The 17,076-nt window shown below is 46.6% G+C and overlaps 1 long non-coding RNA gene across 3 annotated transcripts; it reads right to left on the reverse strand.

Annotated features, from left to right (window-relative positions):
* Positions 1-6,860: 6,860 nt before the first annotated feature.
* On the reverse strand, positions 6,861-14,300 carry LOC121137210. 3 transcript variants are annotated; one of them, XR_005874440.1, is made up of 4 exons: positions 14,261-14,300; positions 11,807-11,931; positions 8,955-9,006; positions 6,861-8,638 (listed from the first exon to the last, which is right to left on the reverse strand). It is a non-coding gene; the product is annotated as an uncharacterized LOC121137210 (long non-coding RNA). The 3 variants fall into 3 exon arrangements; XR_005874439.1 differs by lacking the exons at positions 6,861-8,638; positions 8,955-9,006 and adding an exon at positions 9,022-10,930; XR_005874441.1 differs by lacking the exons at positions 6,861-8,638; positions 8,955-9,006; positions 14,261-14,300 and adding exons at positions 9,022-10,930; positions 13,077-13,297.
* Between the last annotated feature and the right edge of the window lie 2,776 nt (positions 14,301-17,076).

The following is a 17,076-nucleotide window of genomic DNA, read 5'->3' on the forward strand; positions in this document are numbered from 1 at the left end:
TCATTACCTCCATAATTCATTTTCTCCTTAGAAAGGATCTATTTGCTTCTCTGTTTTTCACAAAACAGGGGTGCTCCCGTAATTATAACTGTCACCAGAGCTGCTGACAACCAGGAATTCTGCAGCCTAAAGACAATTTCCCACAGTAGACGACTTCTCGCGGGTCCTCATCAAGCCTTGCAAGGCAGTCGGTTCTAAAGCAAAGACAATTGTTTCTTACGAAATAGACAATTTTAACATGTTTGTGATGTTTCATTCTTGGCTTTTGTTCATCCTCTCTTATAAGTAAATTTATTCTTAACTAGATGTTTTTGAATGAATTATTCTCCTATTGACCCAATTAGACAAGGAAATGCAAACTGACCAGGGTATCTTCATGCACATACACATTTCTACACATCAAGATGATGAAATTGAGGTCTACTTGGAAAGATTCCCAGTTAAAAGGCCATTTGGATAAACTTGAAAGAAACAACTCTTTTTCTCACTTAATAAAAGGTTTTGCAGAAAACACTTTTGGCACCTCAAGTTGTCTTGTTGCTAATCAGCTATTATTATAGGGTTTATACCGGCCTGTGTGCCAGAAGATCTTGGTCTCGGTTACATAAGCAGAATGGTATTTCAGAACCTCATTTTTAAAAGGCATTAGTCACCACTATAACAAAACACATGCTCTGGACCAATAAAATTTAATGTCAAATAAAAAATACTTGTTTACATGCATTTTTATTTGCCCTTATACAAAAGAAACCATGTTCTCCTTAGATCACTGGGTGCTGTCTCCCAGTCCTCTGTTGAATGGGAAACCCACCCATTCCACCTTCCTCTGGAGAGAAGGCTAGCTTCCTGGAGAGCAGGGCAAATTCAGGAGTGAAGACGTTATGATCTGAAACTTACCGTTGACTCTCCCTCCCCACTCGGCTGATGAAGTCAGTGGAAGAGGCCGTTTTTAGACAGGGTCCTGGAATGAGATTTATCATATCTCTGCCCAAATCTCACTCACTTGTGGACTTTTCGCCAGAGGGTTCATCCCTCTCCGCTAGCAGTGAAACAGTTGCACACAGTGTGACGGAACAGGAACAAAGGGTGGAGACCCTCCGCCCCAACCCACCCTTTTTGCAGGATCGAATCAAATCCAGGGTCTTGGGTTTGTGAGTACACACATAGTTTACCCATGAGCTTCACAATTAGACACCATTTCTCTCCATTCAAGGGAATTTTCCTAAGGTCCAGTCCGGAGGAACCCTCTGCCCAAACAATCAATGCATTTAAGATTCCCCGCATGGTCTGGGGGAGGGGCTGTAGAGGTCCAAACCCTCGCTGCTGAGTGGCTATTAGTGGTTGATTGTCGATGGTGGAGGGACAGTGGCCCCAACATGACACCTGGGCAATAAAACAGAGCTGGCCCGGTGACGGTCCAGGAGTGGGAGAGACTACCCTGAGGATATTAAAAACAGGAGAACTGGCCCCGCCCCTTGCTAGTCCCTGTAAGGGCTGAACTAGTCAGGGCAATGCTGAAGAGCTCACCCTAGCCCTGAGGATGGGGGAAAGCTGACAGGATGGCCAACCCTGTAACTCCCCAGGCCCACCCCGACATCTATGATCTGCGGGAGGACATGATTTGGGTCCTGCAGACCCAAAGCTGCATCTCCACGACACAGGGCAACAATAGAATATCCAAGAGGAGCCCCAGTGAGAGTCCAGCATGGATAGTGTAGCAGAAACCAGAGACCTCAAACCAGACCAATAACTCTTTGCAATGAACACTTGCAAATAAAGCCATATATATAGACAAAGCGGGAGGGGGGGAGTCAATCCCTTGTCTTTAGAAGTGCAGTCCATGGTGGGCTCCTCATGCTCCAGTATGGGTAGCACTAATTGGCCTCCATGAGTTCAATAAATAAATATGAAAGAGGACATGGAGTTGGAAGGGAGATGGGGGGTACTCTACGGGGAGTTAGAGGTGAGGGAGTGAGTGGTGGATATGATCAAGATGTCCTTTTTGTTGTTTTGTTTGTTTGTTTTCTTGCTTTGATTTGCCTGTTTGTCTTCTAGAGAGAGAGAAAGGGAGATGGTGTGAAGTCAGGTGTGTGGAACGGTGGAGAAGATCTGGGAAGAGATGGGGAGGGGAAAATCTGTGACCAGAATATACTGTGAGAATTTTCAATAAAAGGATACCTTGTATATATGCATAAAATTTTCGAGGCATAAATGGAAGTTCAAAAGAAAAAAGGGAAAGGAAACATTGCTCTTTAAATTTAACTTTTTATTTCATCCATAAAAAAAAATGAAACCCTCAGGGTAGAGCATTGCTCAGGTAAGACACAGTAGCTCTATCTGGTACCTTCAGACTCAACTCTCCCTTTGCATCAAATTTAATCTTGCCTCGGAGAGTCTCAGGCCAGCAGTTTCCAGTTCTCATCTGATACTTGGTTTGGCATGTTTCTCGCATGCACACACTATAAGCCTAAAAGAGGATCACTCATGGATCACAACCATTTCCTATGGATAACATTGCTTTTGGTGCTCTAAAAAATAATTAGGAGTTTAACTTTTTATTCAAAGTTTAAATAATTCACTACATTAGATTTATTAAGTAGACATCAAAGCCTTAAAAAATAAAATTAATTAAGCTTATCAGTGAAAAACAGGGGGACCACAATGTCAAAGAAACACACCCTGGAAGGCATTTTTTGTGTGTGCAAACAAGTGCAGCCACTGCTAATTTTTCTTTTCCTTGCCTGGAAGCCTAGCAAATTCTAGACAACCAACTCTTCGGTCAGGGTTCAAAAAGTGAGTGAAAAAAATAAAACTAAACTGACACCATTTTTTGCCCATGATGTCATTTTCTGTCTCCCAAAGCCCGTGGGGCTGATTTTGATGTCGGAGTTCGGGTAACTCTGCAGTGACAGCCCCAAACGTGTTTGAAGAGGAAAATACCCTTTCAACTCCACAGCACTCATTTTCCCCCGTGAAGACAAATACAGCTTGGGCTGAAATCACTTAGTGTCAATCAAGGTAACCAGATCAGCTCAGCGTTAATAATGAATTCGATCACGTGCCCCTGTGGAGAGAAAAGTGTGAGCTAGCTGAGTCCTGCTTCCATGTGACACCCACCAGCTTCTGTGTCACACCACGATTCTTCCAGCCCAGCTGGGAAGCAACAGAGTAATTTAATCTGCCACCCACTCTAATTGCTAAATTGAGAGAATTGTCAGGGTTGCCAGAATAGGGCCCTCCAAGCACTGGGTCCAGACTTGGTAGTTAGCCTGTAAACAGGGCCATTATGAGGGGGACACTACGGTTTTTCAGGGTCTAAAGTTTGTACAAATTGAGGTTTCTCTTTAAGGAAACAAACAAAAAAACCAACTGGAAAAACAGAAAATGAGATGCAAGAAGCTGGACTTTAAGGGGGCTTGAAGCAATGAGAAACCTGCAAGCTAAGCTCCCTTAGCATCAAAGGGAAGCCACCTTTGGTTGTCATGGAAACCAAGAGTTCATCAGTCTCCTGCCTAGATCCTGGATTCTGGATTGTCTGCTTCCATGGTAGTATATTCTCTCTGCTCTTGTGGAACTACTTGTACTTTTCTACATTTTTCTCAGATAAAGACAAACTATGCTGTCTGGGATCATAAGTAGAGCCACTGCCTACCCGGAGCAGATCTCACATAAATGTTGGCCTATATTGCTGACAGGTACCAACCTCCAGTTGGTATGCTCCAGTTATCCTTTTATGATATTGTCTTTTAAAAGTTATGGGTGCATTCCACAAACACCCTTATATTCTCCTTGTGACCTTCAAAAAAACCTCTGAAGAGAATGACCATGTGTAGGAGTGAATGCCACAAAGCTACCCGCCCAACAGAGCGGGGTCAAGGTAGAGATAAAAGGAAGTGAAAGGAAAAGGGGCTTCCCTTTTTTCTGCTGGAAGCCAGCCACGCTTCTGACTCCTGGTCAGTGCGACACTCTCTCTCTCTCTGGTAAATAAATATATTGTTTTCCCTATATAGTATCGAGTATCGTTATAACCATGGATCCTGTCACCAAAAGCCAAATGACTGAACGACCGAGTTGGTGGAGGACAAGAAAACAGTCAGCTTTCTGGTGAATCAAATACTGCTGGTCCGGGTTAGGATTTGTAAGCAAACTAAAATCACTCTCAACACAAATGAGAAAAATCAAACAGAATGTATTTCCTAGGATGTCATAGTGGGTCAACATTTCAAAACAGTGTTCAATTAAGAAACTAGAAAGAGAAAAATATGTGACCATCTCAACAGAAGCAGAAAAATCATTTCATGAAATGTAACACCCACAGCAAAGCAGTTCCTGCAGGCTGGGAAGACTTTTCTCCCTGAGACAGAATGTCAGCTAGAAACTTGAGCAAATGTCACATCCAAAGATGAAATACTGTAATTACTGCTTCTGGTGTTCGAAGTAAGAAAGACTGTCCGTGACGGTGAAGTCATACTGACCTGGGTGTCGGTCCTAGACAACTGAAAGATGAAAAAAAAAAAAAACAAGCAAAATGTAAAGATTTGAAACTAAAATATTAGTGTGGGCGTGCAATAAAATTATATTCCTCGAAAGCTTAGGCGATGCATCTGGAATAAACTACTGGGAGCAGAGTTTGTTCAGTTAGAAGGTCAAACACAATGTTAACCTGTGAAAACTCCAGCTTGCTTCTACTCTACAACTGGTACAAAACATCATGAAAAAGACCGACTGGTGAAAACACTACAACTGCAAAACACCTCAAAATACTCAAGATCCAACTGAAGAAAAATGACAAAGTTTTATCAAAGGGCATACAGGAAAACCCCGGTGAGTGAAGAGAGTGTTTGTGCATCCACGTAAAAAGATGCTCGCTGTTCTCCAGTTACTCTGTAAATCCAGTGAGCTCAAGATCAGTTCACAGCTGGATGTCCAGCGGACTTATAAACAGGGCCTAGCACTCCCCTGGAAGAGGACTGGCACACTCCCTGAGGCCATCTGGGGGAGCTGGAGAAGAGAACATGCTGTTCCCAGTTTCTGAGGCAGACCTGGAGCAGCTGGTTGGAGGGTGGGTGAGAAGGACACACAGAACACACACTTTATGACTTTAAATGGCACGTGATGTCGATAAGCACGGAAGCTTGGCCTTTTGGTTTTTCCCAAACTCTACCATGAGAGCCAGGCTTGAGTGCCAGCCATGGTGAACGGCCAGGAGACGCCTCCAGGAGACAGGAAACCCTCAACAGGGTTTTGTCCCCAACGTAGAAGTCCACAACACTGCCAAACTCCAGGATGATTTTACAAGCCACATTAACCAGATCACGATCAAGTTCAATCAATTTCTGCCATATTGCTATCATGCTCCCCCTCCAGCCTGCTGCACTAAACACAAAAGAAATGACAATGAGCAGGCGCCGCACGCCTGGAGGCACTAAAACCACACAAACAGGCCTTATGGGATGCCTGGCTAGCATCACTATTCATCCTCAGGCCCATCTTCTGCTGGAATACTTGAGAAAAGTAAATGAGCACGCTCTCCCCTTTCGAACCCATGTTTTCGAAATGTCAGACACAACCGTCCATCCGCTAAGAGGAGCTGATGGGAGACAAACCTGGCCACTGTCTGTCATAACACCAAAACAAAAACGCAACGTGAAACAAAACATCACTATATTGGTATAAGGACTCAAAAGCAGCTCAACAGAATAGGAAGGGAGCCAAGCAGCAGAGCCAGGAGGATATAGGCGTGCATGATAAGACAATGTGGAATGTCACATCGGTGGCAAAGGAATGGCCACTCAAAGAATGGCATTTGTCCATTTGGAGAGATTAATTCACATCGTTGCATTTAGTTATTCGAAAATGTAAGCTCCGAAGGACCAACGCTGAACACACAACGAAGAGATGCGCAACATCACGAGAACACAGAGAACGTGACGTAGGGAAAGCCTTGAGGAAGCCTGTAGGGAAAAGCGTTTCAGTTTTGCTCTGTCACCTCTTAGAACTCTATCAAAGGAAATTGCCATAAATGTATCTGAAGAAATTGATCTGATTAGGAAACGATATTTGCTCCATTTCAAACAAAGAGTTGGAGTTCAGAATATCTAAGAAACTCTGAAAAAAAAAGATAAGTGGTCCAATAAAGAAATGGATGAAAGATATGAATTGGTCATTTGCATAAGAAATCTTATCCCCAAAAGAAAATAAAGCATGCATACAAAATGAGCTATGATATGCTAAATATCAAATAACTATCACTAAAACTCAGGGGAGTTGATCCAGTAACTTAGTGAATTCCCCCAGGGAGGTGACAGCCAGTGAGACCTTTCAGGAGGGAAGAGGTCACTTCTACCAGGACAAAAGTCAGACATGGAAACAGTAAAGGCCAGTCAGGCTTGAGTTAAGGTTGCAGGTTAAGCAGTACAATAAAGCTGGAGCTGGCTGCAAAGTCTCTCACGCCAGCTTAAAGAGCTGGGCTTTTTGTTCGTTTGTTGTTTGTTTTTTAAAATTCAGGATGCAAAAAGGAATCCCTGAGTGACTTCAAGAGGTGTATGAATAAAAAATGAAATCTGGGGGGTTGAGGTGAGTGCTGAAGAGATGATTCAGTGGTTGGGAGCACTGGCTGCTCTTCCAGGGGACCCAGGTTCAATTCCCAGCGCCCACAGAACAGCTCACAACTGTCTGTAACTCAAGTTCTGGTGGCTCTGATGTCTTCACATCAATTTACATAAAACAACAAAAAGTTAAATAAACCGTGTGTGTGTGTGTGTGTGTGTGTGTGTGTGTGTGTGTGTGTGTGTGAGAAGCGTCTGACTATTTAACCCAAGGTCAGGCAAGACAAGAGCAAGCAGATGAAGCCCCGGCTTTACTAGGAAGCTTACCCTTATGATAGAGGTACCCTGTGTGGGAGCAACAAGAACCCTCTGCCAGTCTGAGTCCGTGCCGGTGGGGGCAAACACTGTGACGTACAAAGAGCAAATGCAAAAAGAAAATCCTGTTAAACAATTTATTCCCCATCTCAACAGTTGGGAGCCTAAGAAACAAACAGGAAGAGGAGGAAGGGAGGCCATTTGGCAACTCTTTTACTGATCAAATAAGCTCTTAGGAACATCCCTACTGTGGAGACTGGAGAGAAAATTAAGTTTTACAAAGGCCAGTGTCACCCCTGGTTTGTAGTGGTTTCAATTGTAAGATAATTTTCTTGCTAAAACTTTTCTTTCCAACTACAAGGTCAAAACTACACCCAAGTTGGATGAATGAGGTTTTCAACAAAAATGTCTTTTAAATAGAGGGGGGGCTGCAAGCGGAATTTCTGCCCCCACTCTACTTTAATTACGGTAACAGTATGACAATTCCTAACACCTTTCATGTGAGGTGATCAAAAGCCATTTTATCACACGCGTGCTTTTATTTATATGAAGAAAACCTCTCCAGATTTCAGTGAGGAGGTGCGATTTATTACATATTTGCATCAAAGCTACCAACTCGGACACCCGACAGCAAGTCATATTTTACCAGAAATGAAGCCTTAAAATTTTACTGTCATAAGGCTCCCAGTTCCCGGCTGTATTTTAGCATTCCTGCCAAGCTTGCCAAGAGGGAAGGGCGCCTTGAACTTTCCTGACCCTGTTGTGTCAAACACATCTTCCATGTGCTTCGAGCCCTGCCTAGCTTCTTTTTGACAGTCATGTCTGAAGTTTAAGAAATTCTCCACAGGAAAAAACCCTCCAAACTCAGCGCACGCCTTCACTCACATCTGGAGCCAGGCACAGACCTCCCCACCCCCCACCCAGGCTTGGCTGCCTTTTCCTGACAGGAACGGGGAATGACCAGGAGCTCGCTCTCCTGGGCCTTAGTCTTTTCCTTCCTTCTTTCTTACCCTACTTCTCTCTGCCTTTAGAGTTCTCTTCTCCCTTCTAGGGCTCAGAGTCCTTGAATACACTAGAGACCCCGATATACCAAGAGCTCCACAAATATTTCATCAACCAAACTAGTTTCCCAGCAGGGTTCAGGGGGTGGTGACCCCCCATCCTCAGAGGCCTCCTTGTGAAGTCCAATGGCAGGGTAGAGAAAGAACATGGCCGTGTTAAATGCGGAGACCCAGAGGTGAGGGCCATGTTCAAAGCAGCCCGAGCATTTCTGATCTGCGGCCAGGCTTCTGAATCACGGGTCCCATGGCCTCTCAAGTCGGCCATCTGGACAGTCCACAGCTGACGGCTAGCTAGCGGGTTACGGGCGGAAATCTCCCTCCCTTCTTCCAATCGGCAACACGAAGCATGATCGCTGGTTCTGGAATGGCAACGCTGAGAGTGGTGTCTAGAGCTCTGTGCAGCTCTCTGGGCAGAATGGGAAAGGGCTGTGGTCAAGCAGCAATGTCCTCCATGAACACAGAGGAGAAAGTCGATCGCAACAGTCCTGTTGGTCAGTGCGGACAGGGTTGTTCAAAGGACACCCGGCTCTTCTCTTATCCATATGGTGCTACGGTAGGATCTGGAGGACCCAAGGTACCCTCTCCTTCTCATGGCCGGCACACTGGCTGTTGGAGTCCAGAGTTAAAGCCCAAGTAGTGGGAGGGTGAAGCTGAGATTGGCTGTCTGGTTTGTTCCTTCAGCACGTTAGACTTCATCAGTTGGTGGTTCAGGCGCTTAGGACAGAAAAGAATAAAAGCTTCAGGCCATATAAGGGTCTCTTGCAAGAGACTTCTTTAAGCCACAGCAAATAACAATGGCGGCCAGGCTTAATGGGAGAAGTAGACTCCACTTCTTAAAACGTGTTTATGTGTGTGTACATACGTGTGTATACTTTTAAATTAATTTATCTATTGCATGTATATGCTGTGTCTGAGAGTGTGAATGTGGAGGTCACAGGGTAACTTGCGGCGTTATTGGCCCTTTCCTACGACCACGTGGGTCCCCAAGATTGAACTGAGGATGGCAGGCTTCTGCGGCAAGCCCCCTCACCTGCTGAGCCAGCTTGCAGGCCCCAGGTTCTTCTTGATGGAAGGTCCTGCACCTGGAGGGACACAAGGAATGGCTGACCATCATCTTTGCAGAGAAGTTGCCCTAGTTTTTATTCAGCCCATTTGATGAGCTGGAAAACTGGTCTGAAAAAAATCATATTATGAGATAGGTAAGGGGTTATGTTGATGTTCCTGAAGATCCATCCGTAATTTAAATTGTTTATATGTCACTATAGCTGCTTACACTCAGGTGTGTTCACAAACACATATTTAGTTAGTATCTAAATGTTGTCAAATGTGATCATTTGTTAGATTAGTGACGATCCTCGTGACTATCAATAAATGACAGCGTTAGAGGGATTTTTACTGTTGTTGACTTTGAGAATGCAATGGGAAATAGGAGATCACAAATACAATGAAGATGGCAGTTTCTTTCCACGGCTCTCTTGCCCCTTAAACAGTGCAGAGCAGTGAGGGGTAGAGAGGGAAGTTACAAGCCTGGGCCCAGGAGGGTCCTCTGAGTGCCACACACCCAGCTTTCCTTTAGGGCTTTTGCTCACTTGCTCAAATCATTTTGTACCAAATTATACTGTTTGGTCCCCATGACGTGGTTGATGATAAAGGATTTCTTTTCTTCTTTTCTTCCTTCCCTCCCTTCCTCCTTCCTTCCCTCTTTCCTTCTGTGCTTTCTTCCTTCTTTCCTTCCTTCCTCAGTTCCTTCCTTTCTTTCTTTCTTTCATTTTTAAGCTACTTTTCAGACAGAAGCCAGCCTGGACCCTGTTCTGGAAACAACATCAAGAACAATGTGGCAGAGACCACTGGTTGAGTTCACTTGTTATGCTCGGCCATGTCCAGGAGACACTGTTTTGCTCTGCTCCCCTCCAACCACCAGCTCTTACAATCTTCCCACTTTCTCCTTCTCTACGGTCCCTGAGCCTGGTGTGTGTAGGTGACACAGATGTCACTCTGTGACCCAGCACTCCACTGACACTCTGTACTTCGTTCAGTTGTGAGCTCACAGGACCAACCCTCTTGCCATTGTTCTGTTAATGGACACAGCACCAAACCACCCTCTAAATTCATATCTCTAACCCACAGATCAGTTCAGCTCTCATCAGGGAAGTGTCTGTGTGCAGTGAATGGTGATCAGTGAAGAAAGGAAGGACTCAGTATTTTTAAAGCCAGAAGACAATTCATGTGGTGGTCACCACGGTATAGTGAGCGAATCGCTTGCCATGTGAAGTTAACTGAGGAGAAATACCATGAATAAAGTCACAGACATCATGTCACAGTCACAAACATGACTCCGTAGAGGATGTCAGCCATTGTTCCAGCACATGAGTACTGAGAACATACTATGTCCCTGTGTTAACTGCTCAGAAAAGCAGACAGCAGGCCACGTCTCCAGTACCATCTACTGCATTTCACTATATCCTCCATGGCACAGCCTAAAACACGGTAATAAAACATTAGAAATAACAAAGGAGATGTATGTCGCACTTAAAAATAAGACACTGCTCCACAGCTTCAGCCTATCCTAACTACTGTTTCTACTTTGTCAACAAGGAAACTGAGACACAGAGAATCCAGATGACCCCATGCCTGTAGGCTGGGACTGCTGCTTTCCTGGTCTGGTTCTAGAGATCTTTTTAATGACCACGACATGGCATAGATGGCAACTTAGCAGCCTGGGGGAGCTGAGGACAGGCCTGAGGATCAGTCAGCAATGTCGCCATGGCGAGGACGAGAAGAGGCTTTGAAGGACTGGAGGACAGGGGCCTCCTGGGGGCAGTGACGTCAGCTGGGCTGTGATGGAGCTCCACGGCAGGAGTGTGTTCAGAGTGAAAAGTCCTGTGTCTCTTGATGACACCGTTACGGACAGCCCGTGTCCTCTCTTCAGAGACCTTCCCCCGGCAACACTCACTGAACCTGAATCCAACTCCAGAGTCAAGTTCCCAGATGTGACACAAATAGAATCTGGAAATGTGAGACGGGAAATCATGGTCATGAAATCCCCTTGTTGTTATCGCTCCTATGTTTCAGTTGTCTGAGTTCTCCTGTCCCCTCATACCAACCCCCTCCCATGTTTTTACAATAGTGAGGACAGAAGGGTCACTGGGTTGGGGAGATAGTTCAGTCCAAAACAGAAAAAAAAAAGCTTGATGACAAAGCAGGAGGACCCGAGTTCAGATCTTCAGCACCAACACAGAACGTAGGAACCCTGGCAAGGCAGAAACAAGAGACTCTCGAGTTGGATTCAGGTTCAGTGAGTGTTGAGGGTGACCCTGCTCGGACACCCCTTGGGGGAGGGGGTGAGAAGACACAGCAACAAAGACTCAGGTACTGAGGGTCAGTGAGTGGCAGAGCAAGCGTGCTGCAGACTCTTACTAAGGAAGCTAGGCCTGCCTTTACACCCCCTCCCAAGGCTCCACTGGCTCAGGCGCTGACTCTGCTGCATGTCCTTTCCTCATTGGTGTCTCTGGGTCAGGTGTCTCCCCATCAGCAGTTTCTGGGAGTTGAGGCAGGCTTGGAGGCGTGGCTCAGGGAAGCAGTGCCTGCCCCGCGTGCGCATGCTCATGTGGCCTGGCCCGTGCACTGGGGGGCGTGGCGACTGCGGCTTGTGTAGACTGGCCTCGGTTTCTCCTACAAGTGAGAAAACCTGTTTCCTAAAATAAAGTGAAGAGCAATAGAGGAAGATACACAACACCAACCTCTAGCTTCCAGGTTCCTGTGCGCACATGTATATAAACACACTTGTATGCACATGTGCACTTAAGAACATGCACACACCACAGGATGGGGGAGGGAGGGAGGAAGAGGACAAGGGGCGACGGAAAAAGAGAAAGATATTACCTGGTAAATGAACCTGTGGCCCAAATCCGATGTCTGAAAGAATAACAGTCTTCCTCATCAGTGAACTCTCAAAAATGCCCCCCCTCCAACGTGTCCATCCTGCTAGTCCTGGGTCCACAATGAAACTGTCACACAGAAAGGACAGTGAGACACATCTAGTAACCCCTGAACTCCAAAAGAGGCAAACATTCATTTGTCAGTCAAATGGCACTGGAGTGAGAGACACTGAATTTGAAATTAAATCTCATCGCCGTCTTAAAGTCACCAGCAGGCATTGGTACCATCATCTATACAATAAAGGAAGAATCAAGATGAACTCTGAAGGACCCTGGCAGCTGGAACCTCCCACCCCCAAGACTCTTCTGCACGTAGTGGGTGGTGCCTGTTCTGTTTGAAACAGGGTTGCACTGGCAGGCTGTGCTCTCAGAGCTGGAAACTGGGCATCCGGTACCCAGCTCAGGCATGCCTGTATTCCCATGGAGCCTCCTGGTTTAAGCATTTTCATGCCTCACTGCAGGATCTCCTTTGTAACCTGAAATGAGATACCTGTCTCCCTATTAATATCCTCACACTGTCTGAATGCATTTTCAAAGCTCATGGGGCTTGGCCACCTGTGGACCTGGCTTTGTTACTGTTGGTTGGAGTCTTGCATATTTGACTTAAAAACTAGCACTAGCACAAATGTGGGTTTATCTGAGCAGGAAAACATGACATAGAAGGAATGGGTAAATTTCCTTTGCAAAACAGACAGCTTTGGATGTGTTTTCCAGGCTGGGGATTTGCACGAACTTGAATGAGCAGCCCCTGTGGTTCTCAGTAGGCAAAGTGAGTGGCAATGAGGTTACAGGGAAGGCAACAAAGGAAAGGGCACTGGACAGTCACTTGGATCCCCTGGTCACTGCTCATCTCTGCATGATTCTTCAGTTTTTAGATTCTCTTAGTCCCTATTTCATTCTGTCATCGCAGTGCTGGGTAGAAGAATGGACCACAGACAGTTTGCTGTTATGGAGAGGAAGCTGAAGATTTGGGAGGGTGGACTACCACCACTACAGACACACACACACACACACACACACACACACACGCACGCACGCACGCACGCACGCACGCACGCACGCGCGCGCCCTCATTGCCTCCTACTGAAGCCCCCTCCCTCTTGACGAAGCTCCTCCCTTCTGATGAAGCCCCTCCCTCCTGCCAAAGCCCCTCCCTCTTGCCAAAGGCCCTCCCTCCTGCTGAAGTCCATCCTGGGATTTAAATGTGAACTTACAAGAGCAGGCAGGCTGCTTTCCTCATCCATGTGACTTTAGGGCTTGGCATGCAAACTCCAAAACATGTGTTGAATTTCCTAAACTCCAGTTTGACCAATGAAAGAGACTGGCCTTTATCAGTTTACTCAAATAGGGACAGAAAAAAATTTGCCTAACTCCTCCCAGTCCCCAAGGGTCCCATACAGTTTGTCTTCTGTTAGGTTCCAATTGCTTTCTTCACTTGGCCTCTCTGACCCTCTTCTATTCCTTTAGCTATGCCAGACACACTACTTCTTCCTCAGGACCTTTGCACTGGAGATTTTCTCTTCCTCTTCCCCAAAGCAGTCTGCTCTAACTTTCTCCTTTCCCTCACGTTTTATAAAGCTGTTATTGCCGTCTGCCCAAGGCTTGTGTGTGAGCATGCCAGCCAGCCACTCTCTGCCCCAACATTTATTATTTTTGCCATCTCTGTTCCACACAGTGACATTTTGGCTTCCTGTAGACTCTTCTTATGTTGTATGGGTATTATTTATCATCTGTCTATACCTATTAGGAGGTAAGAGTTTTTAATTCACTGATTTATCTCAAGGACTTATCACCATGCCTGGCATTTACCAGACAGTAGTAAATGTTACCCAGTGAATGGATGAGTTGGTGATTGGATAAATGGATGGATGAGTAGGTTTGTAAAATCACAGTAAATGCTTATTTCATGGAGACATTTTGTTTTGTTTGTTTGTTCCTTTGTTTCTGGCATATCCAATGCATCCAAGGTAAACTGAAACCAGATTGCTTAGTGCTACTGGGTCACTGAGATTAGGGACTAACTATGCTGTCTTTGCCCAAGGGAGGGGAAACTATGGCTTGGGTCACTGATCCTGCACTGACCTTTAACCCCAGATGTGGTTCTTGGAAACAGGAATGGAGGGCAGACTGCAAAACAGAAAGAGCCATTTCTCATGATGGCTATTCAGAGGGACTCCCCGCCCAATCGGAGTGAGGGTGTCATATACAACAGTCCTAGATGTCAAGGAAGAGTCAGGCTGTGTGCCCTCAGAGCCAGTGAGGGACCAGTACAGGTGCTGAGTGGGGATGCAGGAGAGATCTGATGGGTAGGTGTCTTAGGTAGGGTTTCTATTGCTGTGAACAGACACCATGGCCAAGGCGGCTCTTATGAAGAAAACATTTACTTGGGGTGGCTTACAGTTCAGAGGTTCAGTCCATTATCATCATGATGTGGAGCATGGCGACATGCAGGCAGATGTGGTGCTAGGACAGTAGCTGAGAGTCCTACATCTTGCAGGTAACAGGAAGTCTACTGAGACACTGGGCAGTATCCTGAGCATAGGAAACATCCAAACCCACCCCTACAGTGACACATTTCCTTCAACAAGGCCACACCCACTCCAACAGAGCCAAACCTAATAGTGCCATTCCCTATGAGATCATGGAGGCCAATTACATTTAAACTACCACAGCAGGTGTGGCTTCTCCTGAACCCAAGGAAGCACTGAGCAAGGGTTTGGTGGGCAGGATAGAAGGAGGAATTCCCAGAAGCTGTGAAATCTCAACCAGGATGCTGAGGCCAAATGCAGGTAAGCCAGGGACATCTGTGTGGAGCAAGCCTTGTGGATGGGAGCCGAAGCCCTTAGACTGGTCAATTGGCAGCATCCAAGAGGAAGCAGTCAGAGCCCAGAACCAGGTAAACGAATCCCCGGAGACCAGATGAGCAGCTGAGGAAGACTCAGCCAAACACCTTCCTTCAGTATCTCCTACCTAGGTCTGTACTGGATGGGGACTGAGGACAAGCCACACTGGATGAAGGAGGTGGCCAAGGCCAGGCACAGCTATGGAGAGAGGAGGGCCACAGGGCAGAGACGCTGAGCAGGGCTGACTCTGGTACCCAAAGGCTTCTTGAAGAAGATGGCTGAGTCCAGATCCTCCTTATTTGACAAGGCATCACAGAGAGCCACAGGCTCTCTGGAAGTTGTTGGTTTAAAACTGGACAAGTCCTTACTGCATCCATTCCCATCTCCTGAAGGAGAGCACAGGGTGGGGGAGGGGGGCCTGAAGCTGATGCACGCCCTCCCTCCTGCTCCATTCCCCATCACACTGGTCTGCTGGAACTAAACTTCAGAAACAAAAATGCAGCATCCCTTCACCTCTCCTCCCACTGAGCCGAGGGGCCAGCTGCAGCAAGAGCGTCCTGTGTAGAGATCCTATCGGCCGCGAAGAAAGCAGAAATATTAGACGCGGCTAAATAAGAAAACACAGATTATTGCTGGAGACCCCTAAGGCCTACTTTGACTGTGCCATAGTTTGTTTTACTTTTCACAGAATTTATTTTGGCTGCAGCCAGATTGATGGTGATTATATCTGAAATCCCTCCCACATATCTGTCACATAAACACTTCGTTTAATTCACATTTGTAAAAATCTACAGGCCAACTGGGAGCCGGCTTTTGGATTAATTAGCAGACATTAATACTGGGCATCTTGTCACTGAGGGCCAACCTGGTGACTTTCTCGGGAGTCTGAGCCTGTGAGCCGGATAAGAAACACCAAGGAGGGAATAGAAAGGAAAGAAAAAACCACACTGTAACTGACCTGACTAGGGAAACAAACTCCCCGCCTGCAGAGTAGACTGAAATCGTCCATCCCGAAGTAGCCAGAAAAGGGGGATTCACAAGCGTCTTGAAGTGGATACAAAATAAAGCCCTGCTTCCTGGAAGGTTCTGTTCATACCATCACTAGATCCAACACCTCCAGGGAGGAGGAAGGGCCTTAGGGGCCAGGGCTGGGAGGGAGGCCCCTGACTGAGTACTTGAAGGGAGTTGGGAAACTAGGACTCCTAACAGCCATGGCTGTGAATAGAAAGCCCCAGACCCCTTTCCCTAGTGGTTACCCTGGATCTGCCAGCTCCAGGCAGGATTTCCTCCTGTCTGAAGGGAGTGTGCCCCTAACAGGCTGCACATGCCCAACAGCTGCTGCTTTCCTTCTGCCACTGCCGCTGAGACAAGAAAGGCTTTATTTCCTACAGGTTTTCTAATCTGCAGGCCCCCTGGCTCCACAGGCCTGCTCTGGGCATGGTAACTTAGGGCCTCCGGGGCCAAATTCCCCTTTGCTTAGAAAGGGCTCTTTTCTTCTCCCTATTCCTTTTGCTTTCGATTTAGGGTGGGGCTCCTCCACCAAGGGAGCTGTGCTGAAAGTGCCCTGGGCTTGAGCAGCGGGCTGTATGGTTCTCAAATGCTTTCCAGATACACTTTCTGCTTCAGGAAAGTTGTTCCCTTCCTCCGTGGATAGGCCCAAGCCTGGAAGAACTCTATCAGCCAGAAAAAAAAAATGTGTGTGTGTGTGTGTGTGTGTGTGTGTGTGTGTGTGTGTTTATGTGCATGGGGTGTGTGTGTATACATGCATGTATGCACACAAGCTTGTGTAGCTTGTATATGGTGGCCCACACTGCTTGGGTTTCTTCCTACATCGATTTTCATACTAGTTTTCTAAAACAGGGTCTGTCACTGAACCTGGAACTCACCAATTAATTGGCCAGGCGTGCTGGCCAATGAACTCCATCCAGGGACCTTTGCCTTTCTCCAGCTCTGGGGTCACTGATGCTTGCTACTATGCCTGCTTTGAAGCTCATGCTGGGCGTCTGAACTCAAGTGCAGGGACAGGCACTCAACCAACCAGCTCCCCAACTCGATCTGTGTCCCCAGCCGAGAATAAAAATTACTGAATGCTGAAGCCTTTGGACTATGTGTACACCATCCCAATTAACCCCAAATCCCAGCTATTGAACCCTATGTGGGCCCATTTCACAGAGGAGAATGATTAATGGTGAGGTTGAATGATGTGCAGGTTTATTCCAGTCTAGAAGGACCCAAAACAGGGCGTGAGTGCCTCCTTTGCTGGGACCTGCTTCTATACTCCACCCTGATTTCCAGAAGGGGCACAGGGTCTGGAAACCTGTCACTCACCCTGTGCCAGAGGGACATCAGACCAGAACCAGGTCCCCAGGCC

The sequence above is a fragment of the Mesocricetus auratus genome, unplaced genomic scaffold (assembly GCF_017639785.1).
Source record: "Mesocricetus auratus isolate SY011 unplaced genomic scaffold, BCM_Maur_2.0 Super-Scaffold_100676, whole genome shotgun sequence".
In the NCBI taxonomy this organism is placed as follows: Eukaryota; Metazoa; Chordata; class Mammalia; order Rodentia; family Cricetidae; genus Mesocricetus; species Mesocricetus auratus.